General features: G+C 43.4%; 1 long non-coding RNA gene across 2 annotated transcripts; it reads right to left on the bottom strand.

Annotated features, from left to right (window-relative positions):
* LOC117963897 (uncharacterized) lies at positions 1 to 27178 on the bottom strand. Of its 2 annotated transcripts, XR_009309315.1 has the most exons (5): positions 26853 to 27173; positions 26500 to 26605; positions 7222 to 7396; positions 403 to 461; positions 1 to 49 (listed from the first exon to the last, which is right to left on the bottom strand). It is a non-coding gene; the product is annotated as an uncharacterized LOC117963897 (long non-coding RNA). The 2 variants fall into 2 exon arrangements; XR_009309316.1 differs by lacking the exons at positions 1 to 49; positions 403 to 461 and adding an exon at positions 1400 to 1563 and having other exon boundaries at positions 7218 to 7396; positions 26853 to 27178.
* Between the last annotated feature and the right edge of the window lie 239 nt (positions 27179 to 27417).

The raw sequence follows: 27417 nt of genomic DNA on the forward strand, positions 1-27417 counted from the left end.
GGGGAGGCGGCCTTGGCTTCTGGTAATTGTTTCGGACATTGAGCTTGTTCTGTACAGAGGGAAAGAGGAAAACACGTTTTAATGTCTTATAAATCCTGATGAATGTGGATTTGACTGGCTCACGTTTTAAATGACTCCATTCCAACACATACAGCAGTATTTCACATTAGGGTTCATTGCTGTTCATCTGACACACATTGCAATACCCTTCTGTCAGGGGTTCCCATGCCATGGCAGGGTTTTGTTCTGTCACCAGAACCCTCTCAATTTCTACTGTAAATATATGTCCTGTAGTGAAGGCGACTCACAGAGACTAGGGTGTGTGAACTCTGCATCAGCCGCAGACGGAGCACAAACAGGTTAAGTGGCTTGCTCAAGGTCACGTTAAGCACGTACACATACTTGTTTTGGTTTCTTTTCTGTAGATTTCCTGGCGCTCTTTCTTGATATTTTTGGAAGTTCTGTAAATAAAATCAATAAAACAATATTGTTAATTGAGAGGACCGACACATATGTGTCAATATTCTAATATTCCAATATTCCAATATTCCAATATTCTAATACTCTAATATTCTTAATATTCTAATATTCCAATATTCTAATATTCTAATATTCTAATACTCTAATACTCTAATACTCTAATATTCTTAATATTCCAATATTCTAATACTCTAATACTCTAATATTCTAATATTCCAATATTCCAATATTCCAATATTCTAATATTCTAATATTCTAATTTTCCAATATTATAATATTCTCAATATTATAATATTCTCAATATTCTCAATATTCTCAATATTCTCAATATTCTAAGGGCATATAGGGACCAGAGTAGCTGAAGCGGATTCACTGATGTGGAGCTGGTTCAGTGTACTGTTATACATCTGATCAAGAAGTGCTCGCCTCTCATTAGCATAACAAGATTCTCACAGGGATGTCTTTTTCTTTGAATCAATGCTTCATGCTCACTTTCTACTGGCAATAGGAATCTGCTGAAACTTTTCTCACTACTTCAATGCAGTGTATTAGGAATGCTGTGGTTGAGGTGGAGCGGTCCTTGTTATCTGTAATGATTCAATGCAGTGTATTAGGAATGCTGTGGTTGAGGTGGAGCGGTCCTTGTTATCTGTAATGATTCAATGCAGTGTATTAGGAATGCTGTGGTTGAGGTGGAGCGGTCCTTGTTATCTGTAATGATTCAATGCAGTGTATTAGGAATGCTGTGGTTGAGGTGGAGCGGTCCTTGTTATCTGTAATGATTCAATGCAGTGTATTAGGAATGCTGTGGTTGAGGTGGAGCGGTCCTTGTTATCTGTAATGATTCAATGCAGTGTATTAGGAATGCTGTGGTTGAGGTGGAGCGGTCCTTGTTATCTGTAATGATTTGATGCAGTGTATTAGGAATGCTGTGGTTGAGGTGGAGCGGTCCTTGTTATCTGTAATGATTCAATGCAGTGTATTAGGAATGCTGTGGTTGAGGTGGAGCGGTCCTTGTTATCTGTAATGATTCAATGCAGTGTATTAGGAATGCTGTGGTTGAGGTGGAGCGGTCCTTGTTATCTGTAATGATTCAATGCAGTGTATTAGGAATGCTGTGGTGCATTCTTTTCTGATCCACAGTGGACTACACTCTAGAGCAGTGCTACAGCAGCATTTCCAATGCATTGTCTCACAACTATTTGAGAAATAATTTGACACCGGAACCTCAAAGCAAAAATGAAAACACGCAATGTTATATTATTTGAGGGTCCTTATTCGTTCTGAGGGGGATCAGTGCACAATTAGAGCAGGCTTAAAGAGCCAGAAGGGTTCTTTACATTCTAACTATAAAGGTTATTTACATTCTAACTATAAAGGCCTGCTGGTTTGGGTTAATGTTATAATTATTTCACTCTGAAGACTTAAACTCCTCATGCTCAGGTTACAGAGGAAGTGATCTCGGTGGTCCAATAAGACTCCATGTTGTGCCGTTAAATACATCTGTGAAGAAAAAATGACTTTGTGCAACCAACGATTAGCCTTTAAAGTAGAGTTTCAATGTCAGAGGCTGTTCGAACTGAAGTGATAACACAATGTTTGCATTTTTGTGATACTTGAAATGTATTTGCTTTCGATTGTAAGTCGCCCTGGATAAGGGCGTCTGCTAAGAAATAAATAATAATAATAATAATTTTATTTTCTGGCTGTATAGAATGAAAATTAATTTTAAAAACTGTTCATGCAAAAACAAATAAAATACAGACTAACATGTGAAAGGAAGCAATACATGATGTTTACACAACAATAACCCTCAAAGATTACAAAATGAAATTGAAAGCCGTGACGTACCTGCTTACGTTTTCAGTTAGTGACTAACTAAATCTGTATTTTTTTTACATGCTTGTGGTACACTAAGATAAACTTCCTTACTCAGAATAGTAACAATTTTAGAAGGTACAGTATGAAACTGCATCTGGATTGATTCAATCAACACGTTTCAAATCAATCAAATAGTAACCTTTCCAAAATAACGCACAGCAAACTTGTAATAATACCCAACGACCAGTCATTAATAATACTCAATGATCTGTCATTAATAATACCCAATGATCTGTCATTAATAATACCCAACGACCTGTCATTAATAATACTCAACGATCTGTCATTAATAATACTCAACGATCTGTCATTAATAATACCCAACGATCTGTCATTAATAATACCCAATGATCTGTCATTAATAATACCCAACGACCTGTCATTAATAATACCCAACGATCTGTCATTAATAATACCCAACGATCTGTCATTAATAATACTCAACGATCTGTCATTAATAATACCCAACGACCTGTCATTAATAATACCCAACGATCTGTCATTAATAATACCCAACGATCTGTCATTAATAATACCCAACGATCTGTCATTAATAATACCCAATGATCTGTCATTAATAATACCCAACGATCTGTCATTAATAATACCCAACGATCTGTCATTAATAATACCCAATGATCTGTCATTAATAATACCCAACGACCTGTCATTAATAATACTCAACGATCTGTCATTAATAATACCCAACGATCTGTCATTAATAATACCCAACGATCTGTCATTAATAATACCCAACGATCTGTCATTAATAATACCCAACGATCTGTCATTAATAATACCCAATGATCTGTCATTAATAATACCCAACGACCTGTCATTAATAATACCCAACGATCTGTCATTAATAATACCCAACGATCTGTCATTAATAATACTCAACGATCTGTCATTAATAATACCCAATGATCTGTCATTAATAATACCCAACGATCTGTCATTAATAATACCCAACGATCTGTCATTAATAATACCCAACGATCTGTCATTAATAATACTCAACGATCTGTCATTAATAATACCCAATGATCTGTCATTAATAATACCCAACGACCTGTCATTAATAATACCCAACGACCTGTCATTAATAATACCCAACGATCTGTCATTAATAATACTCAACGATCTGTCATTAATAATACCCAATGATCTGTCATTAATAATACCCAACGATCTGTCATTAATAATACTCAACGATCTGTCATTAATAATACTCAATGATCTGTCATTAATAATACCCAATGATCTGTCATTAATAATACCCAACGATCTGTCATTAATAATACTCAACGATCTGTCATTAATAATACTCAATGATCTGTCATTAATAATACTCAACGATCTGTCATTAATAATACCCAACGATCTGTCATTAATAATACCCAACGATCAGTCATTAATAATACCCAACGATCTGTCATTAATAATACCCAACGACCTGTCATTAATAATACCCAACGATCTGTCATTAATAATACTCAACGATCTGTCATTAATAATACCCAACGATCTGTCATTAATAATACTCAACGATCTGTCATTAATAATACCCAATGATCTGTCATTAATAATACCCAACGATCTGTCATTAATAATACCCAACGATCTGTCATTAATAATACTCAACGACCTGTCATTAATAATACTCAACGACCTGTCATTAATAATACTCAACGATCTGTCATTAATAATACCCAACGACCTGTCATTAATAATACCCAACGATCTGTCATTAATAATACCCAACGACCAGTCATTAATAATACCCAACGATCTGTCATTAATAATACTCAACGATCTGTCATTAATAATACCCAACGATCTGTCATTAATAATACTCAACGATCTGTCATTAATAATACTCAACGATCTGTCATTAATAATACCCAATGATCTGTCATTAATAATACCCAACGACCTGTCATTAATAATACCCAATGATCTGTCATTAATAATACCCAACGACCTGTCATTAATAATACTCAACGATCTGTCATTAATAATACCCAACGATCTGTCATTAATAATACCCAACGATCTGTCATTAATAATACCCAACGATCTGTCATTAATAATACCCAACGATCTGTCATTAATAATACCCAATGATCTGTCATTAATAATACCCAACGACCAGTCATTAATAATACCCAACGATCTGTCATTAATAATACCCAACGATCTGTCATTAATAATACTCAACGATCTGTCATTAATAATACCCAACGATCTGTCATTAATAATACTCAACGATCTGTCATTAATAATACCCAACGATCTGTCATTAATAATACTCAACGATCTGTCATTAATAATACTCAACGATCTGTCATTAATAATACCCAATGATCTGTCATTAATAATACCCAACGACCTGTCATTAATAATACCCAATGATCTGTCATTAATAATACCCAACGACCTGTCATTAATAATACTCAACGATCTGTCATTAATAATACCCAATGATCTGTCATTAATAATACCCAACGACCTGTCATTAATAATACCCAACGACCAGTCATTAATAATACTCAACGATCTGTCATTAATAATACCCAATGATCTGTCATTAATAATACCCAACGATCTGTCATTAATAATACCCAACGATCTGTCATTAATAATACTCAACGACCTGTCATTAATAATACTCAACGACCTGTCATTAATAATACTCAACGATCTGTCATTAATAATACCCAACGACCTGTCATTAATAATACCCAACGATCTGTCATTAATAATACCCAACGATCTGTCATTAATAATACTCAACGATCTGTCATTAATAATACCCAACGATCTGTCATTAATAATACTCAACGATCTGTCATTAATAATACTCAACGATCTGTCATTAATAATACCCAATGATCTGTCATTAATAATACCCAACGACCTGTCATTAATAATACCCAATGATCTGTCATTAATAATACCCAACGACCTGTCATTAATAATACTCAACGATCTGTCATTAATAATACCCAACGATCTGTCATTAATAATACCCAACGATCTGTCATTAATAATACCCAACGATCTGTCATTAATAATACCCAACGATCTGTCATTAATAATACCCAACGATCTGTCATTAATAATACCCAATGATCTGTCATTAATAATACCCAACGACCTGTCATTAATAATACCCAACGACCTGTCATTAATAATACTCAACGATCTGTCATTAATAATACCCAATGATCTGTCATTAATAATACCCAACGACCTGTCATTAATAATACCCAACGATCTGTCATTAATAATACCCAACGATCTGTCATTAATAATACCCAATGATCTGTCATTAATAATACCCAACGATCTGTCATTAATAATACCCAACGATCTGTCATTAATAATACTCAACGACCTGTCATTAATAATACTCAACGACCTGTCATTAATAATACTCAACGATCTGTCATTAATAATACCCAACGACCTGTCATTAATAATACCCAACGATCTGTCATTAATAATACCCAACGATCTGTCATTAATAATACTCAACGATCTGTCATTAATAATACCCAACGATCTGTCATTAATAATACTCAACGATCTGTCATTAATAATACTCAACGATCTGTCATTAATAATACCCAATGATCTGTCATTAATAATACCCAACGACCTGTCATTAATAATACCCAATGATCTGTCATTAATAATACCCAACGACCTGTCATTAATAATACTCAACGATCTGTCATTAATAATACCCAACGATCTGTCATTAATAATACCCAACGATCTGTCATTAATAATACTCAACGATCTGTCATTAATAATACCCAACGATCTGTCATTAATAATACTCAACGATCTGTCATTAATAATACTCAACGATCTGTCATTAATAATACCCAATGATCTGTCATTAATAATACCCAACGACCTGTCATTAATAATACCCAATGATCTGTCATTAATAATACCCAACGACCTGTCATTAATAATACTCAACGATCTGTCATTAATAATACCCAACGATCTGTCATTAATAATACCCAACGATCTGTCATTAATAATACCCAACGATCTGTCATTAATAATACCCAACGATCTGTCATTAATAATACCCAACGATCTGTCATTAATAATACCCAATGATCTGTCATTAATAATACCCAACGACCTGTCATTAATAATACTCAACGATCTGTCATTAATAATACCCAACGACCTGTCATTAATAATACTCAACGATCTGTCATTAATAATACCCAACGATCTGTCATTAATAATACCCAACGATCTGTCATTAATAATACCCAACGATCTGTCATTAATAATACCCAACGATCTGTCATTAATAATACCCAACGACCAGTCATTAATAATACCCAACGATCTGTCATTAATAATACCCAACGATATGTCATTTCACAAACACAATTCTGTCAATTGTCTTCCATTTTGACAAGAATGTGCTTAGGCCTGGCACTGCAGTGCAATAACTCTGATCCAGCTGAAAGACGGATCAGGCCATCAACAGTGTGTTCTTAACTGTGCCAAACAGACCCAATAACGTAAATACTATCTGCAAAATAATGATGACCAAATGTACTGAATGTGTCTCAGGGCTACGAGTTCTGTGTTCACACCAATCTATAGCACATGTCTCAAATCTTCTTTTGTCCAAATAACCAAGCAACTATTTAGTGGTTTGCAGATGCACTGTAGTTCTGTCACCCTCACAACAGTAATAACACACAGAGTAACACTAATACTGAAAGGGAGCGCAGCCCCAGAGTCTGGGATGTGCGCTGCTCTATGAAGTATTTAAGACACTGAAATGCCCCTGCTGCTGTCTGGAGACTAACCTACAATCAGCACTGCTGGGGTCTCTGACTGCTTCTCTTCTCGTTTGCTGGGTTCGCAGGAGTCATTACCAGGAGTCTTCTCCTCCATCACAATGTGTGGAAAGACCACCAGGAAACAGGCAGAGCAGATCAGCAAACAGCGAAGCAACAACCTGGCTCTCATGTTGAAGGCGAAGAAGCTGAAAAATAGGAGAAGTGAAAAAAGAGCCTTTTTATTACGCTACATTTTATTAGGCAACAAGGAGCAGTGTGGGGTTGAAGCTCACAGTGTCAGAGCATGTGTCACTGAGAGGAGCAGTGTGGAGTTGAAGCTCACAGTGTCAGAGCATGTGTCACTGAGAGGAGCAGTGTGGAGTTGAAGCTCACAGTGTCAGAGCATGTGTCACTGAGAGGAGCAGTGTGGGGTTGAAGCTCACAGTGTCAGAGCATGTGTCACTGAGAGGAGCAGTGTGGGGTTGAAGCTCACAGTGTCAGAGCATGTGTCACTGAGAGGAGCAGTGTGGGGTTGAAGCTCACAGTGTCAGAGCATGTGTCACTGAGAGGAGCAGTGTGGGGTTGAAGCTCACAGTGTCAGAGCATGTGTCACTGAGAGGAGCAGTGTGGAGTTGAAGCTCACAGTGTCAGAGCATGTGACACTGAGAGGAGCAGTGTGGGGTTGAAGCTCACAGTGTCAGAGCATGTGTCACTGAGAGGAGCAGTGTGGGGTTGAAGCTCACAGTATCAGAGCATGTGTCACTGAGAGGAGCTGTGTGGAGTTGAAGCTCACAGTGTCAGAGCATGTGTCACTGAGAGGAGCAGTGTGGGGTTGAAGCTCACAGTATCAGAGCATGTGTCACTGAGAGGAGCTGTGTGGAGTTGAAGCTCACAGTGTCAGAGCATGTGTCACTGAGAGGAGCTGTGTGGGGTTGAAGCTCACAGTGTCAGAGCATGTGTCACTGAGAGGAGCAGTGTGGGGTTGAAGCTCAGAGTGTCAGAGCATGTGTCACTGAGAGGAGCAGTGTGGAGTTGAAGCTCACAGTGTCAGAGCATGTGTCACTGAGAGGAGCAGTGTGGAGTTGAAGCTCACAGTGTCAGAGCATGTGTCACTGAGAGGAGCAGTGTGGGGTTGAAGCTCACAGTGTCAGAGCATGTGTCACTGAGAGGAGCAGTGTGGGGTTGAAGCTCACAGTGTCAGAGCATGTGTCACTGAGAGGAGCAGTGTGGGGTTGAAGCTCACAGTGTCAGAGCATGTGTCACTGAGAGGAGCAGTGTGGGGTTGAAGCTCACAGTGTCAGAGCATGTGTCACTGAGAGGAGCAGTGTGGAGTTGAAGCTCACAGTGTCAGAGCATGTGACACTGAGAGGAGCAGTGTGGGGTTGAAGCTCACAGTGTCAGAGCATGTGTCACTGAGAGGAGCAGTGTGGGGTTGAAGCTCACAGTATCAGAGCATGTGTCACTGAGAGGAGCTGTGTGGAGTTGAAGCTCACAGTGTCAGAGCATGTGTCACTGAGAGGAGCAGTGTGGGGTTGAAGCTCACAGTATCAGAGCATGTGTCACTGAGAGGAGCTGTGTGGAGTTGAAGCTCACAGTGTCAGAGCATGTGTCACTGAGAGGAGCTGTGTGGGGTTGAAGCTCACAGTGTCAGAGCATGTGTCACTGAGAGGAGCAGTGTGGGGTTGAAGCTCAGAGTGTCAGAGCATGTGTCACTGAGAGGAGCAGTGTGGGGTTGAAGCTCAGAGTGTCAGAGCATGTGTCACTGAGAGGAGCAGTGTGGAGTTGAAGCTCACAGTGTCAGAGCATGTGTCACTGAGAGGAGCTGTGTGGGGTTGAAGCTCACAGTGTCAGAGCATGTGTCACTGAGAGGAGCAGTGTGGGGTTGAAGCTCACAGTGTCAGAGCATGTGTCACTGAGAGGAGCAGTGTGGGGTTGAAGCTCACAGTGTCAGAGCATGTGTCACTGAGAGGAGCTGTGTGGGGTTGAAGCTCACAGTGTCAGAGCATGTGTCACTGAGAGGAGCAGTGTGGGGTTGAAGCTCACAGTGTCAGAGCATGTGTCACTGAGAGGAGCAGTGTGGGGTTGAAGCTCACAGTGTCAGAGCATGTGTCACTGAGAGGAGCTGTGTGGAGTTGAAGCTCACAGTGTCAGAGCATGTGTCACTGAGAGGAGCTGTGTGGAGTTGAAGCTCACAGTGTCAGAGCATGTGTCACTGAGAGGAGCTGTGTGGGGTTGAAGCTCACAGTGTCAGAGCATGTGTCACTGAGAGGAGCAGTGTGGGGTTGAAGCTCACAGTGTCAGAGCATGTGTCACTGAGAGGAGCAGTGTGGGGTTGAAGCTCACAGTGTCAGAGCATGTGTCACTGAGAGGAGCAGTGTGGGGTTGAAGCTCACAGTGTCAGAGCATGTGTCACTGAGAGGAGCAGTGTGGGGTTGAAGCTCACAGTGTCAGAGCATGTGTCACTGAGAGGAGCTGTGTGGAGTTGAAGCTCACAGTGTCAGAGCATGTGTCACTGAGAGGAGCAGTGTGGGGTTGAAGCTCACAGTGTCAGAGCATGTGTCACTGAGAGGAGCTGTGTGGGGTTGAAGCTCAGAGTGTCAGAGCATGTGACACTGAGAGGAGCAGTGTGGGGTTGAAGCTCACAGTGTCAGAGCATGTGACACTGAGAGGAGCAGTGTGGGGTTGAAGCTCAGAGTGTCAGAGCATGTGACACTGAGAGGAGCTGTGTGGGGTTGAAGCTCACAGTGTCAGAGCATGTGTCACTGAGAGGAGCTGTGTGGGGTTGAAGCTCAGAGTGTCAGAGCATGTGACACTGAGAGGAGCTGTGTGGGGTTGAAGCTCACAGTGTCAGAGCATGTGTCACTGAGAGGAGCAGTGTGGGGTTGAAGCTCACAGTGTCAAAGCATGTGTCACTGAGAGGAGCAGTGTGGGGTTGAAGCTCACAGTGTCAGATCATGTGTCACTGAGAGGAGCAGTGTGGGGTTGAAGCTCACAGTGTCAGAGCATGTGTCACTGAGAGGAGCTGTGTGGGGTTGAAGCTCACAGTGTCAGAGCATGTGACACTGAGAGGAGCAGTGTGGGGTTGAAGCTCACAGTGTCAGAGCATGTGTCACTGAGAGGAGCTGTGTGGGGTTGAAGCTCACAGTGTCAGAGCATGTGTCACTGAGAGGAGCTGTGTGGGGTTGAAGCTCACAGTGTCAGAGCATGTGTCACTGAGAGGAGCAGTGTGGGGTTGAAGCTCACAGTGTCAGAGCATGTGACACTGAGAGGAGCAGTGTGGGGTTGAAGCTCACAGTATCAGAGCATGTGTCACTGAGAGGAGCAGTGTGGGGTTGAAGCTCACAGTGTCAGAGCATGTGACACTGAGAGGAGCTGTGTGGGGTTGAAGCTCAGAGTGTCAGAGCATGTGACACTGAGAGGAGCTGTGTGGGGTTGAAGCTCACAGTGTCAGAGCATGTGTCACTGAGAGGAGCTGTGTGGGGTTGAAGCTCAGAGTGTCAGAGCATGTGACACTGAGAGGAGCTGTGTGGGGTTGAAGCTCACAGTGTCAGAGCATGTGTCACTGAGAGGAGCAGTGTGGGGTTGAAGCTCACAGTGTCAAAGCATGTGTCACTGAGAGGAGCAGTGTGGGGTTGAAGCTCACAGTGTCAGATCATGTGTCACTGAGAGGAGCAGTGTGGGGTTGAAGCTCACAGTGTCAGAGCATGTGTCACTGAGAGGAGCTGTGTGGGGTTGAAGCTCACAGTGTCAGAGCATGTGACACTGAGAGGAGCAGTGTGGGGTTGAAGCTCACAGTGTCAGAGCATGTGTCACTGAGAGGAGCTGTGTGGGGTTGAAGCTCACAGTGTCAGAGCATGTGTCACTGAGAGGAGCTGTGTGGGGTTGAAGCTCACAGTGTCAGAGCATGTGTCACTGAGAGGAGCAGTGTGGGGTTGAAGCTCACAGTGTCAAAGCATGTGTCACTGAGAGGAGCAGTGTGGGGTTGAAGCTCACAGTGTCAGAGCATGTGTCACTGAGAGGAGCTGTGTGGGGTTGAAGCTCACAGTGTCAGAGCATGTGTCACTGAGAGGAGCAGTGTGGGGTTGAAGCTCACAGTGTCAGAGCATGTGTCACTGAGAGGAGCAGTGTGGGGTTGAAGCTCACAGTGTCAGAGCATGTGTCACTGAGAGGAGCTGTGTGGGGTTGAAGCTCACAGTGTCAGAGCATGTGTCACTGAGAGGAGCAGTGTGGGGTTGAAGCTCACAGTGTCAGAGCATGTGACACTGAGAGGAGCTGTGTGGGGTTGAAGCTCACAGTGTCAGAGCATGTGACACTGAGAGGAGCAGTGTGGGGTTGAAGCTCACAGTGTCAGAGCATGTGTCACTGAGAGGAGCAGTGTGGGGTTGAAGCTCACAGTGTCAGAGCATGTGTCACTGAGAGGAGCAGTGTGGGGTTGAAGCTCACAGTGTCAGAGCATGTGTCACTGAGAGGAGCAGTGTGGGGTTGAAGCTCACAGTGTCAGAGCATGTGACACTGAGAGGAGCAGTGTGGGGTTGAAGCTCAGAGTGTCAGAGCATGTGTCACTGAGAGGAGCAGTGTGGGGTTGAAGCTCACAGTGTCAGAGCATGTGTCACTGAGAGGAGCAGTGTGGGGTTGAAGCTCACAGTGTCAGAGCATGTGTCACTGAGAGGAGCAGTGTGGGGTTGAAGCTCACAGTGTCAGAGCATGTGTCACTGAGAGGAGCAGTGTGGAGTTGAAGCTCACAGTGTCAGAGCATGTGTCACTGAGAGGAGCAGTGTGGGGTTGAAGCTCACAGTGTCAGAGCATGTGTCACTGAGAGGAGCAGTGTGGGGTTGAAGCTCACAGTGTCAGAGCATGTGTCACTGAGAGGAGCAGTGTGGGGTTGAAGCTCACAGTGTCAGAGCATGTGTCACTGAGAGGAGCTGTGTGGAGTTGAAGCTCACAGTGTCAGAGCATGTGTCACTGAGAGGAGCAGTGTGGGGTTGAAGCTCACAGTGTCAGAGCATGTGTCACTGAGAGGAGCAGTGTGGGGTTGAAGCTCACAGTGTCAGAGCATGTGTCACTGAGAGGAGCTGTGTGGAGTTGAAGCTCAGAGTGTCAGAGCATGTGTCACTGAGAGGAGCAGTGTGGGGTTGAAGCTCACAGTGTCAGAGCATGTGTCACTGAGAGGAGCTGTGTGGGGTTGAAGCTCACAGTGTCAGAGCATGTGTCACTGAGAGGAGCTGTGTGGGGTTGAAGCTCACAGTGTCAGAGCATGTGTCACTGAGAGGAGCAGTGTGGGGTTGAAGCTCACAGTGTCAGAGCATGTGTCACTGAGAGGAGCTGTGTGGGGTTGAAGCTCACAGTGTCAGAGCATGTGTCACTGAGAGGAGCAGTGTGGGGTTGAAGCTCACAGTGTCAGAGCATGTGTCACTGAGAGGAGCTGTGTGGGGTTGAAGCTCACAGTGTCAGAGCATGTGTCACTGAGAGGAGCTGTGTGGGGTTGAAGCTCACAGTGTCAGAGCATGTGTCACTGAGAGGAGCTGTGTGGGGTTGAAGCTCACAGTGTCAGAGCATGTGTCACTGAGAGGAGCAGTGTGGGGTTGAAGCTCACAGTGTCAGAGCATGTGTCACTGAGAGGAGCTGTGTGGGGTTGAAGCTCACAGTGTCAGAGCATGTGTCACTGAGAGGAGCAGTGTGGGGTTGAAGCTCACAGTGTCAGAGCATGTGTCACTGAGAGGAGCTGTGTGGGGTTGAAGCTCACAGTGTCAGAGCATGTGTCACTGAGAGGAGCAGTGTGGGGTTGAAGCTCACAGTGTCAGAGCATGTGTCACTGAGAGGAGCTGTGTGGGGTTGAAGCTCACAGTGTCAGAGCATGTGTCACTGAGAGGAGCAGTGTGGGGTTGAAGCTCACAGTGTCAGAGCATGTGTCACTGAGAGGAGCAGTGTGGGGTTGAAGCTCACAGTGTCAGAGCATGTGTCACTGAGAGGAGCAGTGTGGGGTTGAAGCTCAGAGTGTCAGAGCATGTGTCACTGAGAGGAGCAGTGTGGGGTTGAAGCTCACAGTGTCAGAGCATGTGTCACTGAGAGGAGCAGTGTGGGGTTGAAGCTCACAGTGTCAGAGCATGTGTCACTGAGAGGAGCAGTGTGGGGTTGAAGCTCACAGTGTCAGAGCATGTGACACTGAGAGGAGCAGTGTGGGGTTGAAGCTCACAGTATCAGAGCATGTGTCACTGAGAGGAGCTGTGTGGGGTTGAAGCTCACAGTGTCAGAGCATGTGTCACTGAGAGGAGCTGTGTGGGGTTGAAGCTCACAGTGTCAGAGCATGTGTCACTGAGAGGAGCAGTGTGGGGTTGAAGCTCACAGTGTCAGAGCATGTGTCACTGAGAGGAGCAGTGTGGGGTTGAAGCTCACAGTATCAGAGCATGTGTCACTGAGAGGAGCTGTGTGGGGTTGAAGCTCACAGTGTCAGAGCATGTGTCACTGAGAGGAGCTGTGTGGGGTTGAAGCTCACAGTGTCAGAGCATGTGTCACTGAGAGGAGCAGTGTGGGGTTGAAGCTCACAGTGTCAGAGCATGTGTCACTGAGAGGAGCTGTGTGGGGTTGAAGCTCACAGTGTCAGAGCATGTGTCACTGAGAGGAGCAGTGTGGGGTTGAAGCTCACAGTGTCAGAGCATGTGTCACTGAGAGGAGCTGTGTGGGGTTGAAGCTCACAGTGTCAGAGCATGTGTCACTGAGAGGAGCAGTGTGGGGTTGAAGCTCACAGTATCAGAGCATGTGTCACTGAGAGGAGCTGTGTGGGGTTGAAGCTCACAGTGTCAGAGCATGTGACACTGAGAGGAGCAGTGTGGGGTTGAAGCTCACAGTGTCAGAGCATGTGTCACTGAGAGGAGCTGTGTGGGGTTGAAGCTCACAGTGTCAGAGCATGTGTCACTGAGAGGAGCAGTGTGGGGTTGAAGCTCACAGTGTCAGATCATGTGTCACTGAGAGGAGCAGTGTGGGGTTGAAGCTCACAGTGTCAGAGCATGTGTCACTGAGAGGAGCAGTGTGGGGTTGAAGCTCACAGTGTCAGAGCATGTGTCACTGAGAGGAGCAGTGTGGGGTTGAAGCTCACAGTGTCAGAGCATGTGTCACTGAGAGGAGCAGTGTGGGGTTGAAGCTCACAGTGTCAGAGCATGTGTCACTGAGAGGAGCAGTGTGGGGTTGAAGCTCACAGTGTCAGAGCATGTGTCACTGAGAGGAGCAGTGTGGGGTTGAAGCTCACAGTGTCAGAGCATGTGTCACTGAGAGGAGCTGTGTGGGGTTGAAGCTCACAGTGTCAGAGCATGTGTCACTGAGAGGAGCAGTGTGGGGTTGAAGCTCACAGTGTCAGAGCATGTGTCACTGAGAGGAGCTGTGTGGGGTTGAAGCTCACAGTGTCAGAGCATGTGTCACTGAGAGGAGCAGTGTGGGGTTGAAGCTCACAGTGTCAGAGCATGTGTCACTGAGAGGAGCTGTGTGGAGTTGAAGCTCACAGTGTCAGAGCATGTGTCACTGAGGAGCAGTGTGGGGTTGAAGCTCACAGTGTCAGAGCATGTGTCACTGAGAGGAGCAGTGTGGGGTTGAAGCTCACAGTGTCAGAGCATGTGTCACTGAGAGGAGCTGTGTGGAGTTGAAGCTCAGAGTGTCAGAGCATGTGTCACTGAGAGGAGCAGTGTGGGGTTGAAGCTCACAGTGTCAGAGCATGTGTCACTGAGAGGAGCTGTGTGGGGTTGAAGCTCACAGTGTCAGAGCATGTGTCACTGAGAGGAGCTGTGTGGGGTTGAAGCTCACAGTGTCAGAGCATGTGTCACTGAGAGGAGCAGTGTGGGGTTGAAGCTCACAGTGTCAGAGCATGTGTCACTGAGAGGAGCTGTGTGGGGTTGAAGCTCACAGTGTCAGAGCATGTGTCACTGAGAGGAGCAGTGTGGGGTTGAAGCTCACAGTGTCAGAGCATGTGTCACTGAGAGGAGCTGTGTGGGGTTGAAGCTCACAGTGTCAGAGCATGTGTCACTGAGAGGAGCTGTGTGGGGTTGAAGCTCACAGTGTCAGAGCATGTGTCACTGAGAGGAGCTGTGTGGGGTTGAAGCTCACAGTGTCAGAGCATGTGTCACTGAGAGGAGCAGTGTGGGGTTGAAGCTCACAGTGTCAGAGCATGTGTCACTGAGAGGAGCTGTGTGGGGTTGAAGCTCACAGTGTCAGAGCATGTGTCACTGAGAGGAGCAGTGTGGGGTTGAAGCTCACAGTGTCAGAGCATGTGTCACTGAGAGGAGCTGTGTGGGGTTGAAGCTCACAGTGTCAGAGCATGTGTCACTGAGAGGAGCAGTGTGGGGTTGAAGCTCACAGTGTCAGAGCATGTGTCACTGAGAGGAGCTGTGTGGGGTTGAAGCTCACAGTGTCAGAGCATGTGTCACTGAGAGGAGCAGTGTGGGGTTGAAGCTCACAGTGTCAGAGCATGTGTCACTGAGAGGAGCAGTGTGGGGTTGAAGCTCACAGTGTCAGAGCATGTGTCACTGAGAGGAGCAGTGTGGGGTTGAAGCTCAGAGTGTCAGAGCATGTGTCACTGAGAGGAGCAGTGTGGGGTTGAAGCTCACAGTGTCAGAGCATGTGTCACTGAGAGGAGCAGTGTGGGGTTGAAGCTCACAGTGTCAGAGCATGTGTCACTGAGAGGAGCAGTGTGGGGTTGAAGCTCACAGTGTCAGAGCATGTGACACTGAGAGGAGCAGTGTGGGGTTGAAGCTCACAGTATCAGAGCATGTGTCACTGAGAGGAGCTGTGTGGGGTTGAAGCTCACAGTGTCAGAGCATGTGTCACTGAGAGGAGCTGTGTGGGGTTGAAGCTCACAGTGTCAGAGCATGTGTCACTGAGAGGAGCAGTGTGGGGTTGAAGCTCACAGTGTCAGAGCATGTGTCACTGAGAGGAGCAGTGTGGGGTTGAAGCTCACAGTATCAGAGCATGTGTCACTGAGAGGAGCTGTGTGGGGTTGAAGCTCACAGTGTCAGAGCATGTGTCACTGAGAGGAGCTGTGTGGGGTTGAAGCTCACAGTGTCAGAGCATGTGTCACTGAGAGGAGCAGTGTGGGGTTGAAGCTCACAGTGTCAGAGCATGTGTCACTGAGAGGAGCTGTGTGGGGTTGAAGCTCACAGTGTCAGAGCATGTGTCACTGAGAGGAGCAGTGTGGGGTTGAAGCTCACAGTGTCAGAGCATGTGTCACTGAGAGGAGCTGTGTGGGGTTGAAGCTCACAGTGTCAGAGCATGTGTCACTGAGAGGAGCAGTGTGGGGTTGAAGCTCACAGTATCAGAGCATGTGTCACTGAGAGGAGCTGTGTGGGGTTGAAGCTCACAGTGTCAGAGCATGTGACACTGAGAGGAGCAGTGTGGGGTTGAAGCTCACAGTGTCAGAGCATGTGTCACTGAGAGGAGCTGTGTGGGGTTGAAGCTCACAGTGTCAGAGCATGTGTCACTGAGAGGAGCAGTGTGGGGTTGAAGCTCACAGTGTCAGATCATGTGTCACTGAGAGGAGCAGTGTGGGGTTGAAGCTCACAGTGTCAGAGCATGTGTCACTGAGAGGAGCAGTGTGGGGTTGAAGCTCACAGTGTCAGAGCATGTGTCACTGAGAGGAGCAGTGTGGGGTTGAAGCTCACAGTGTCAGAGCATGTGTCACTGAGAGGAGCAGTGTGGGGTTGAAGCTCACAGTGTCAGAGCATGTGTCACTGAGAGGAGCAGTGTGGGGTTGAAGCTCACAGTGTCAGAGCATGTGTCACTGAGAGGAGCAGTGTGGGGTTGAAGCTCACAGTGTCAGAGCATGTGTCACTGAGAGGAGCTGTGTGGGGTTGAAGCTCACAGTGTCAGAGCATGTGTCACTGAGAGGAGCAGTGTGGGGTTGAAGCTCACAGTGTCAGAGCATGTGTCACTGAGAGGAGCTGTGTGAGGTTGAAGCTCACAGTGTCAGAGCATGTGTCACTGAGAGGAGCTGTGTGGGGTTGAAGCTCACAGTGTCAGAGCATGTGTCACTGAGAGGAGCTGTGTGGGGTTGAAGCTCACAGTGTCAGAGCATGTGTCACTGAGAGGAGCTGTGTGGGGTTGAAGCTCACAGTGTCAGAGCATGTGTCACTGAGAGGAGCTGTGTGGGGTTGAAGCTCACAGTGTCAGAGCATGTGTCACTGAGAGGAGCTGTGTGAGGTTGAAGCTCACAGTGTCAGAGCATGTGTCACTGAGAGGAGCAGTGTGGGGTTGAAGCTCACAGTGTCAGAGCATGTGTCACTGAGAGGAGCAGTGTGGGGTTGAAGCTCACAGTGTCAGAGCATGTGTCACTGAGAGGAGCTGTGTGGGGTTGAAGCTCACAGTGTCAGAGCATGTGTCACTGAGAGGAGCTGTGTGGGGTTGAAGCTCACAGTGTCAGAGCATGCGTCACTGAGAGGAGCTGTGTGGGGTTGAAGCTCACAGTGTCAGAGCATGCGTCACTGAGAGGAGCAGTGTGGGGTTGAAGCTCACAGTGTCAGAGCATGTGTCACTGAGAGGAGCAGTGTGGGGTTGAAGCTCACAGTGTCAGAGCATGTGTCACTGAGAGGAGCTGTGTGGGGTTGAAGCTCACAGTGTCAGAGCATGTGTCACTGAGAGGAGCTGTGTGGGGTTGAAGCTCACAGTGTCAGAGCATGTGACACTGAGAGGAGCTGTGTGGGGTTGAAGCTCACAGTGTCAGAGCATGTGTCACTGAGAGTAGCAGTGTGGGGTTGAAGCTCACAGTGTCAGAGCATGTGACACTGAGAGGAGCTGTGTGGGGTTGAAGCTCACAGTGTCAGAGCATGTGTCACTGAGAGGAGCAGTGTGGGGTTGAAGCTCACAGTGTCAGAGCATGTGTCACTGAGAGGAGCTGTGTGGGGTTGAAGCTCAGAGTGTCAGAGCATGTGTCACTGAGAGGAGCAGTGTGGGGTTGAAGCTCACAGTGTCAGAGCATGTGTCACTGAGAGGAGCAGTGTGGGGTTGAAGCTCACAGTGTCAGAGCATGTGTCACTGAGAGGAGCTGTGTGGGGTTGAAGCTCACAGTGTCAGAGCATGTGACACTGAGAGGAGCAGTGTGGGGTTGAAGCTCAGAGTGTCAGAGCATGTGTCACTGAGAGGAGCAGTGTGGGGTTGAAGCTCACAGTGTCAGAGCATGTGTCACTGAGAGGAGCAGTGTGGGGTTGAAGCTCACAGTGTCAGAGCATGTGTCACTGAGAGGAGCTGTGTGGGGTTGAAGCTCACAGTGTCAGAGCATGTGTCACTGAGAGGAGCAGTGTGGGGTTGAAGCTCACAGTGTCAGAGCATGTGTCACTGAGAGGAGCAGTGTGGGGTTGAAGCTCACAGTGTCAGAGCATGTGTCACTGAGAGGAGCTGTGTGGGGTTGAAGCTCACAGTGTCAGAGCATGTGTCACTGAGAGGAGCTGTGTGGGGTTGAAGCTCACAGTGTCAGAGCATGTGTCACTGAGAGGAGCAGTGTGGGGTTGAAGCTCACAGTGTCAGAGCATGTGTCACTGAGAGGAGCTGTGTGGGGTTGAAGCTCACAGTGTCAGAGCATGTGTCACTGAGAGGAGCTGTGTGGGGTTGAAGCTCACAGTGTCAGAGCATGCGTCACTGAGAGGAGCAGTGTGGGGTTGAAGCTCACAGTGTCAGAGCATGTGTCACTGAGAGGAGCAGTGTGGGGTTGAAGCTCACAGTGTCAGAGCATGCGTCACTGAGAGGAGCAGTGTGGGGTTGAAGCTCACAGTGTCAGAGCATGTGTCACTGAGAGGAGCAGTGTGGGGTTGAAGCTCACAGTGTCAGAGCATGTGTCACTGAGAGGAGCTGTGTGGGGTTGAAGCTCACAGTGTCAGAGCATGTGTCACTGAGAGGAGCAGTGTGGGGTTGAAGCTCACAGTGTCAGAGCATGTGTCACTGAGAGGAGCAGTGTGGGGTTGAAGCTCACAGTGTCAGAGCATGTGTCACTGAGAGGAGCAGTGTGGGGTTGAAGCTCACAGTGTCAGAGCATGTGTCACTGAGAGGAGCTGTGTGGGGTTGAAGCTCACAGTGTCAGAGCATGTGTCACTGAGAGGAGCAGTGTGGGGTTGAAGCTCACAGTGTCAGAGCATGTGTCACTGAGAGGAGCAGTGTGGGGTTGAAGCTCACAGTGTCAGAGCATGTGTCACTGAGAGGAGCTGTGTGGGGTTGAAGCTCACAGTGTCAGAGCATGTGTCACTGAGAGGAGCTGTGTGGGGTTGAAGCTCACAGTGTCAGAGCATGCGTCACTGAGAGGAGCAGTGTGGGGTTGAAGCTCACAGTGTCAGAGCATGTGTCACTGAGAGGAGCAGTGTGGGGTTGAAGCTCACAGTGTCAGAGCATGTGTCACTGAGAGGAGCAGTGTGGGGTTGAAGCTCACAGTGTCAGAGCATGTGTCACTGAGAGGAGCTGTGTGGGGTTGAAGCTCACAGTGTCAGAGCATGTGTCACTGAGAGGAGCTGTGTGGGGTTGAAGCTCACAGTGTCAGAGCATGCGTCACTGAGAGGAGCAGTGTGGGGTTGAAGCTCACAGTGTCAGAGCATGTGTCACTGAGAGGAGCAGTGTGGGGTTGAAGCTCACAGTGTCAGAGCATGTGTCACTGAGAGGAGCAGTGTGGGGTTGAAGCTCACAGTGTCAGAGCATGCGTCACTGAGAGGAGCAGTGTGGGGTTGAAGCTCACAGTGTCAGAGCATGTGTCACTGAGAGGAGCAGTGTGGGGTTGAAGCTCACAGTGTCAGAGCATGTGTCACTGAGAGGAGCTGTGTGGGGTTGAAGCTCACAGTGTCAGAGCATGTGTCACTGAGAGGAGCAGTGTGGGGTTGAAGCTCACAGTGTCAGAGCATGTGTCACTGAGAGGAGCAGTGTGGGGTTGAAGCTCACAGTGTCAGAGCATGTGTCACTGAGAGGAGCAGTGTGGGGTTGAAGCTCACAGTGTCAGAGCATGTGTCACTGAGAGGAGCTGTGTGGGGTTGAAGCTCACAGTGTCAGAGCATGTGTCACTGAGAGGAGCTGTGTGGGGTTGAAGCTCACAGTGTCAGAGCATGTGTCACTGAGAGGAGCAGTGTGGGGTTGAAGCTCACAGTGTCAGAGCATGTGTCACTGAGAGGAGCTGTGTGGGGTTGAAGCTCACAGTGTCAGAGCATGTGTCACTGAGAGGAGCAGTGTGGGGTTGAAGCTCACAGTGTCAGAGCATGTGTCACTGAGAGGAGCTGTGTGGGGTTGAAGCTCACAGTGTCAGAGCATGTGTCACTGAGAGGAGCAGTGTGGGGTTGAAGCTCACAGTGTCAGAGCTCCTTTTGTAGCCAAGATCCTATACTTGTTAATATATTGTTGAGGTACCTCTGTTCATTATTATAGTTATTTATTTTGTATCTAAGATCCTTGTTAATATATTGTTGAGGTACCTCTATTCATTATTATAGTTATTTATCTTGTATCTAAGATCCTTGTTAATATATTGTTGAGGTACCTCTGTTCATTATTATAGTTATTTATTTTGTATCTAAGATCCTTGTTAATATATTGTTGAGGTACCTCTGTTCATTATTATAGTTATTTATTTTGTATCTAAGATCCTTGTTAATATATTGTTGAGGTACCTCTGTTCATTATTATAGTTATTTATTTTGTATCTAAGATCCTTGTTAATATATTGTTGAGGTACCTCTGTTCATTATTATAGTTATTTATTTTGTATCTAAGATCCTTGTTAATATATTGTTGAGGTACCTCTGTTCATTATTATAGTTATTTATTTTGTATCTAAGATCCTTGTTAATATATTGTTGAGGTACCTCTGTTCATTATTATAGTTATTTATTTTGTATCTAAGATCCTTGTTAATATATTGTTGAGGTACCTCTGTTCATTATTATAGTTATTTATTTTGTATCTAAGATCCTTGTTAATATATTGTTGAGGTACCTCTGTTCATTATTATAGTCATTTATTTTGTATCTAAGATACTTGTTAATATATTGTTGAGGTACCTCTGTTCATTATTATAGTTATTTATTTTGTATCTAAGATCCTTGTTAATATATTGTTGAGGTACCTCTGTTCATTATTATAGTTATTTATTTTGTATCTAAGATCCTTGTTAATATATTGTTGAGGTACCTCTGTTCATTATTATAGTTATTTATTTTGTATCTAAGATCCTTGTTAATATATTGTTGAGGTACCTCTGTTCATTATTATAGTTATTTATTTTGTATCTAAGATCCTTGTTAATATATTGTTGAGGTACCTCTGTTCATTATTATAGTTATTTATTTTGTATCTAAGATCCTTGTTAATATATTGTTGAGGTACCTCTGTTCATTATTATAGTTATTTATTTTGTATCTAAGATCCTTGTTAATATATTGTTGAGGTACCTCTGTTCATTATTATAGTTATTTATTTTGTATCTAAGATCCTTGTTAATATATTGTTGAGGTACCTCTGTTCATTATTATAGTTATTTATTTTGTATCTAAGATCCTTGTTAATATATTGTTGAGGTACCTCTGTTCATTATTATAGTTATTTAATTTGTATCTAAGATCCTTGTTAATATATGTTGAGGTACCTCTGTTCATTATTATAGTTATTTATTTTGTATCTAAGATCCTTGTTAATATATTGTTGAGGTACCTCTGTTCATTATTATAGTTATTTATTTTGTATCTAAGATCCTAGTTAATATATTGTTGAGGTACCTCTATTCATTATTATAGTTATTTATTTTGTATCTTCCACTCCACAGTATTTTGCTCTTGTGATGCAGACAGCTGTTTATCTCAGTTTAATGCAATAGTTGTGCAGCTCGTTTACTGTATAATCCATCACTTTATTCTCTTGCTCATATGAAACTCTGTTCTTTGTATTTAAGTACTGTGTGCAATTGAACCAAACGTATTATTAAAACAAGACGTACAAAGCGGGCGGGTTATTTCACATTGGGCGGATCCTAAAAGGTTAAAAACTCTTATTGTAATTTTAAATGAGCCACTTTTAAAGAAACAAAGACGCACACCCCTCCTGGGCTTCTGCTGGTTAACTCGCTCCTCAATACCTAACCACACCATAGCGCAGAACTTCCTGCCTGCAGCACAAAAAAACAACCTTACGCAATACAGTGGAACCGAATTTATTAAAAACACAAAGGAGAAGCATTGTGTTACCCTGGAGAAGCGCCTGACAGCTAAACTACACTAATAAGAAATGCAATGGTGTACAGGGCCGGTATGACCAAAAGGAGAAGCATTGTGTTACCCTGGAGAAGCGCCTGACAGCTAAACTAAACTAAGAAGAAATGCAATGGTGTACAGGGCCGGTATGACCAATAGTTTTACTGTCAAAAAAAAAATAAAAATAAAAAAATAACTAGCGACAGAACCTGAACGTAATGAAACTGCAGAGCGTGTGTGTTACGATATACTTTAAGGGATTTTGTGAAACGACTGCCGTTTTAGGATTCTTATTACATCATCTGACTGATTAAAAGTTAATTAAAAGAGTGAGGAGAATGTGTTAGCATTGATTACATTCATTTTTAAAATATAAACTGTTCAGGATGTTTACTGCATTTCTTGTGCTTTATAATAAAGGATGATTATATGGAGAGATTATGATTATAATGAGAGATGCTTCTCTCAGGGTGCAAGGACTCAGTTTGGGCAGCAAGAACGTTGATTGATAAAAATAATAATTTACTGCCTATTTTATAAAGTTTCTCAAGGAAAATACATTACAACTATGTACCTTTTATTAACACAAGCATCTTAAACTCTTACTGTCTATAAACTAAAACTCTTAGGGCTGTACTCTGATCACAGCGCAAAAGCCAGTTCAAGCGTGAACGGCGCTTGCCTCCGATTCTGTGACGCATCAATGGAGTGAAGATGTAAAAATAAAATCCTGCACTGACATGGTGTTCTGAAGACACGTCTTGCCCCGTTATAGAGAGCCTGCTCCATCATTAACATATTCACCGAAGCGATTCTGATGACCGTTCAATTGGGTCCCAAATAGACATGAACTGAGCTCTGTGTTAGACGCGCTGAAACCTGCAGGTTTATTTAGAGGTGCAATCAGAAACTTCAACAATTGAACACACTGTAAAAAGCAAAGCAGTCCTAAGTAACAACTGCGTGTGTTTGGACTGACGCAGAAAGAGCAAATCAAAGAAAGGAAAGTAAAATAGAAGAATGGCTGGGGTGAGAGAGGGGGATTTTTCAAAATAAATAAATAAATCTGATTTAAATCAAATAAATCCGATTAAAAAAAGAGTGGCTGGGGTGAGAGAGGGGGATTTTTCAAAATAAATAAATAAATCTGATTTAAATCAAATAAATCCGATTAAAAAAAGAGTGGCTGGGGTGAGAGAGGGGGATTTTTCAAAATAAATAAATAAATCTGATTTAAATCAAATAAATCCGATTAAAAAAAGAGTGGCTGGGGTGAGAGAGGGGGGTTTTTCTCCGGCGTACTCCGTCGGTAAATTCTTGTAGTTCACATTTAGCGGATGCCACAATGATAAATAATTTGCTTTATTTGTGTAGGCCTATTCATCTAAGATTAGTAATTTAGTTTGGAATGTAATAATTTAGTTTGGTATGTAATTATTCACAGACCTCCATTTCCAACACCCTTACATTTACAGTTTGGAGGTACTGTAGAGCTACAACTGCTGTACTACAAAGAAAACAAAATCCATAATTTAAAAAAAGAAAACAAATTGATTTAAGTAAAACAATTCTGATTGAAATCAAATAAATCTGATTTTTTTTTATTTTTTTTTAAATAAAAAAAAATCGCCAGCCTGGTCTCTTATAGCAGAAGCGTCACAGGGGACATCTCTCACAGGACATCCATAGTTTATGAAGTGATGAAGGGTTTTTATATTATTATTTGTAGCATTAATTGCTCTTCAAACCAATGAGCAGCACAGGACCTTACTAAGAGGCGCTGCAGTAAACTTCAACACAAGAACGTCCTAATAATCCAGATATCTGAGCTCAGAATATTGTAATAAATTAGGTTATACGTTATTGTAACACTAGATATATCTCACGAAAGGGTCTTCCCGATACAAAGCATGTTTGTGATTTAATAATAATAATAATAATAATAATAATAATTATTATTATTATTATTATTATTATTATTATTATTATTATTATTATTATTATTATTTTAGGAAATAGAATTCATGGATGCATAGCACAATTTTTAAATAAAATTTGGGATCTGGAAGATATGCGGACAACTTTAACACCATACTGTATAGAACTAAATGCAGCAGAACTGTTGGAAATAATAATGCCAAATGCATTTCTCCGAAATGCCTGATTTCACAATATTCCTGTAACATGTACACACTTTATGAACACGACGATCACGGTGAGATGTACGGTATCTAACGCTAGTATTAATTAAAGAGGACTAAAACAAATCACGAGATTGTTCTTGGTAATGACGCGGTCGTTTCTTCAGCGGCGCTCAGAGTAAAGCCGTACGCTTTTGTATTCATGTAATGTTTTGATGCATACGTATACTTAAATTGCATTGTTAATTAGGCTGGTCTATTTTTATTTATTTATTTATTTATTATTTTTAATTCATGTCTAATTTATAGACATGTTGCTGCCTTTTAAAAATACTTTGTTCACAATTATTATTTGTTTTTTAAATATACTGACTGGAATTCTTAATAACACAAACCCGTGATATTCTTTTTAAATATACTGACTGGAATTCTTAATAACACAGACCCGTGCTATTCTTTTTAAATATACTGACTGGAATTCTTAATAACACAGACCCGTGCTATTCTTTTTAAATATACTGACTGGAATTCTTAATAACACAAACCCGTGATATTCTTTTTAAATATACTGACTGGAATTCTTAATAACACAGACCCGTGCTATTCTTTTTAAATATACTGACTGGAATTCTTAATAACACAGACCCATGCTACTCTGAATTGAATTTGGTAGTGTTGGGTTGCAATATATTTGCTCAAGGCACTCAGGTAACTCTTCATTAATAGCAGAAAAGCACAGAACTCCACAGAACACCACACACTGCTGTGTGATAAGAGGGCTGCAGCCTGATAATCAGATCATTATAATAATTCGAGATTATATGCTTTATATTCTAGAATCTGAAAGCCTGTGGATTCATAGCTTTCACAGCTGAGTCTTCCGAATCAATGTTCCACAAGTCAAGTCAGCGTTTCTCTGGGTAAAAAGACACGAGAATTAATTGAAACGAAAAATTAAAATGTGAAACGAAATAAACTCACTCCTGTGTGCTGTGTGCTGTGTGTATATATATATATATATATATATATATATATATATATATATATATATATATATATATATATATATATATATATATAATGTATCATAATTTCAGATTACCATATCTTGATACAAAAAAAGCTGTTTTAAGTTCTAAAAGATAAAAAAAGAAAATTCTAGAATAATCAATTTTAAAATAAACTGCTTTACAGGATGCATCTAGAAATACAAGTTAAGGAACTGTGAATAAAACAAAACCCTTTAACAACTAGGCATGTATATCTTACAAAACAACCATTTCTGTGATAAGATGTGCTTTCTGAAGTGCCCTTTTACACCCTTTGAAATGAAATGAACCCCATTCTGTACATCTACAGCTGTGATGCTCTCTCCACATTTACCACTAACATGTTCAATATTTTCAGCTCAGGATTGCTTTTCTAAACATCACAAGTATTTGATTTAGTAATTGGCACAATAGAATATGCTGGACTGTAGCTTAGGGACTGATTAAAGAAGTTACCAAGCACCAAGAAACTGCTCTGAAAATTGATTTGCAGCGGAACTAGAAAAAACACAGTCATCTTGTCCAATTAAGTCTCCTTTGAAACTAAGAGTTAAAAAATATGAAACAGATTTTAAAAAGATGACATTAAAATATGGCACGCATGGTTAGAATTACTACAAATGCCAGTTGTCTTATATATGAGTAAAATAAAATGAAGATAAATAATTTTGTAAAAACAGCTTTGCTTCAAAATGTCAAAACTAATTCCTGCTTTTAATTTTATTTTTTAAACTTACAAAAATAATAATACATGATGTGTTCATTCAGAAACGTGCAGCTTCACACTAAAGAAAGCATACAGTTTCACATTGTTATCAGCTGGCAGAGCTCCATTGAGTCTTCATTGAGTTCAATATAAAATCAAGTGGCTAATAAAGACCTTCCAGAATATCAAACACGTCAGAAAGAGAAATGAAAATATTCTTGAGCAAACCTGCTTTGGAACGTAACAAGGCGATCGTGCTGGAAAACTCCAGCAGTGTTTCCATTCAATGCATTTGTAGAAGTTCAAGACTTTCTCTTTAACCCTGCTGTAATCCCTGAAGAAGAAAGTCTGTTTAGTTGAAAAGGATTTTATGTTTCCCTTGTGAGCGAGTGGCCAATGGTGACCTCTGCACACAGCTTTGAAATTTTAAAGAGGAGCTGCTACCTGTTTTGAAAAGAAACATAAGCATGGCATTTGTGCCCTATTGGCATTTTTAAAAGCCTGTATTAACCCTGCTGCATTCCTGATCTGCTCTTCATTGCACAGGAAAAGCCAACATCTGCACAATATTGGAAACATACCTTTCTTGAAGTCCCCCGTTATCTATGTGGCCTTGTAAATGAGCCGTCTCCTTTGTCTAAGGCTCCACAGTGCCTTTAGGTCTGTTAAACGAGAACGAAATATCAGGCAATCATGAAGCTGTGCATTTTTAAAAGAGAAAACTGAGACACGCAGGCAGGGGCGGATCCACACATTTAAAAACAAAGAGGACTAGAAGCTGGGGCATGGGGGTCAGAGTGCGATCGCTTGGCACTCAACTATCAACAAACCACATTTTCTGTCCTTGATTGCTCTACTGTGAAGCTAAAGAGCTGATGTGACACCTTCACGCCTCACTCTTACAAACCGGTGTGCCCCAAATTCACTGAAGCAGCCTCACACTGTAACTCAGCTTGAAACGCCACATGCCATTAATAACTTGAAACTATTAAAGAGAAGAAAACCGTCCCAGAGTGATCACTAACAGTGCTGGACTGCCGTCACTTAATGCCTGAAGTGTTTACTGAGTCAATTTTACAGGGAGGATGCCTGGTTACTGCTGGGAAACGAACAATGCAAAATGACTGGTTGGGAAATGTGTTCTTC

The sequence above is a fragment of the Acipenser ruthenus genome, chromosome 29 (genome assembly GCF_902713425.1).
Source record: "Acipenser ruthenus chromosome 29, fAciRut3.2 maternal haplotype, whole genome shotgun sequence".
In the NCBI taxonomy this organism is placed as follows: domain Eukaryota; kingdom Metazoa; phylum Chordata; class Actinopteri; order Acipenseriformes; family Acipenseridae; genus Acipenser; species Acipenser ruthenus.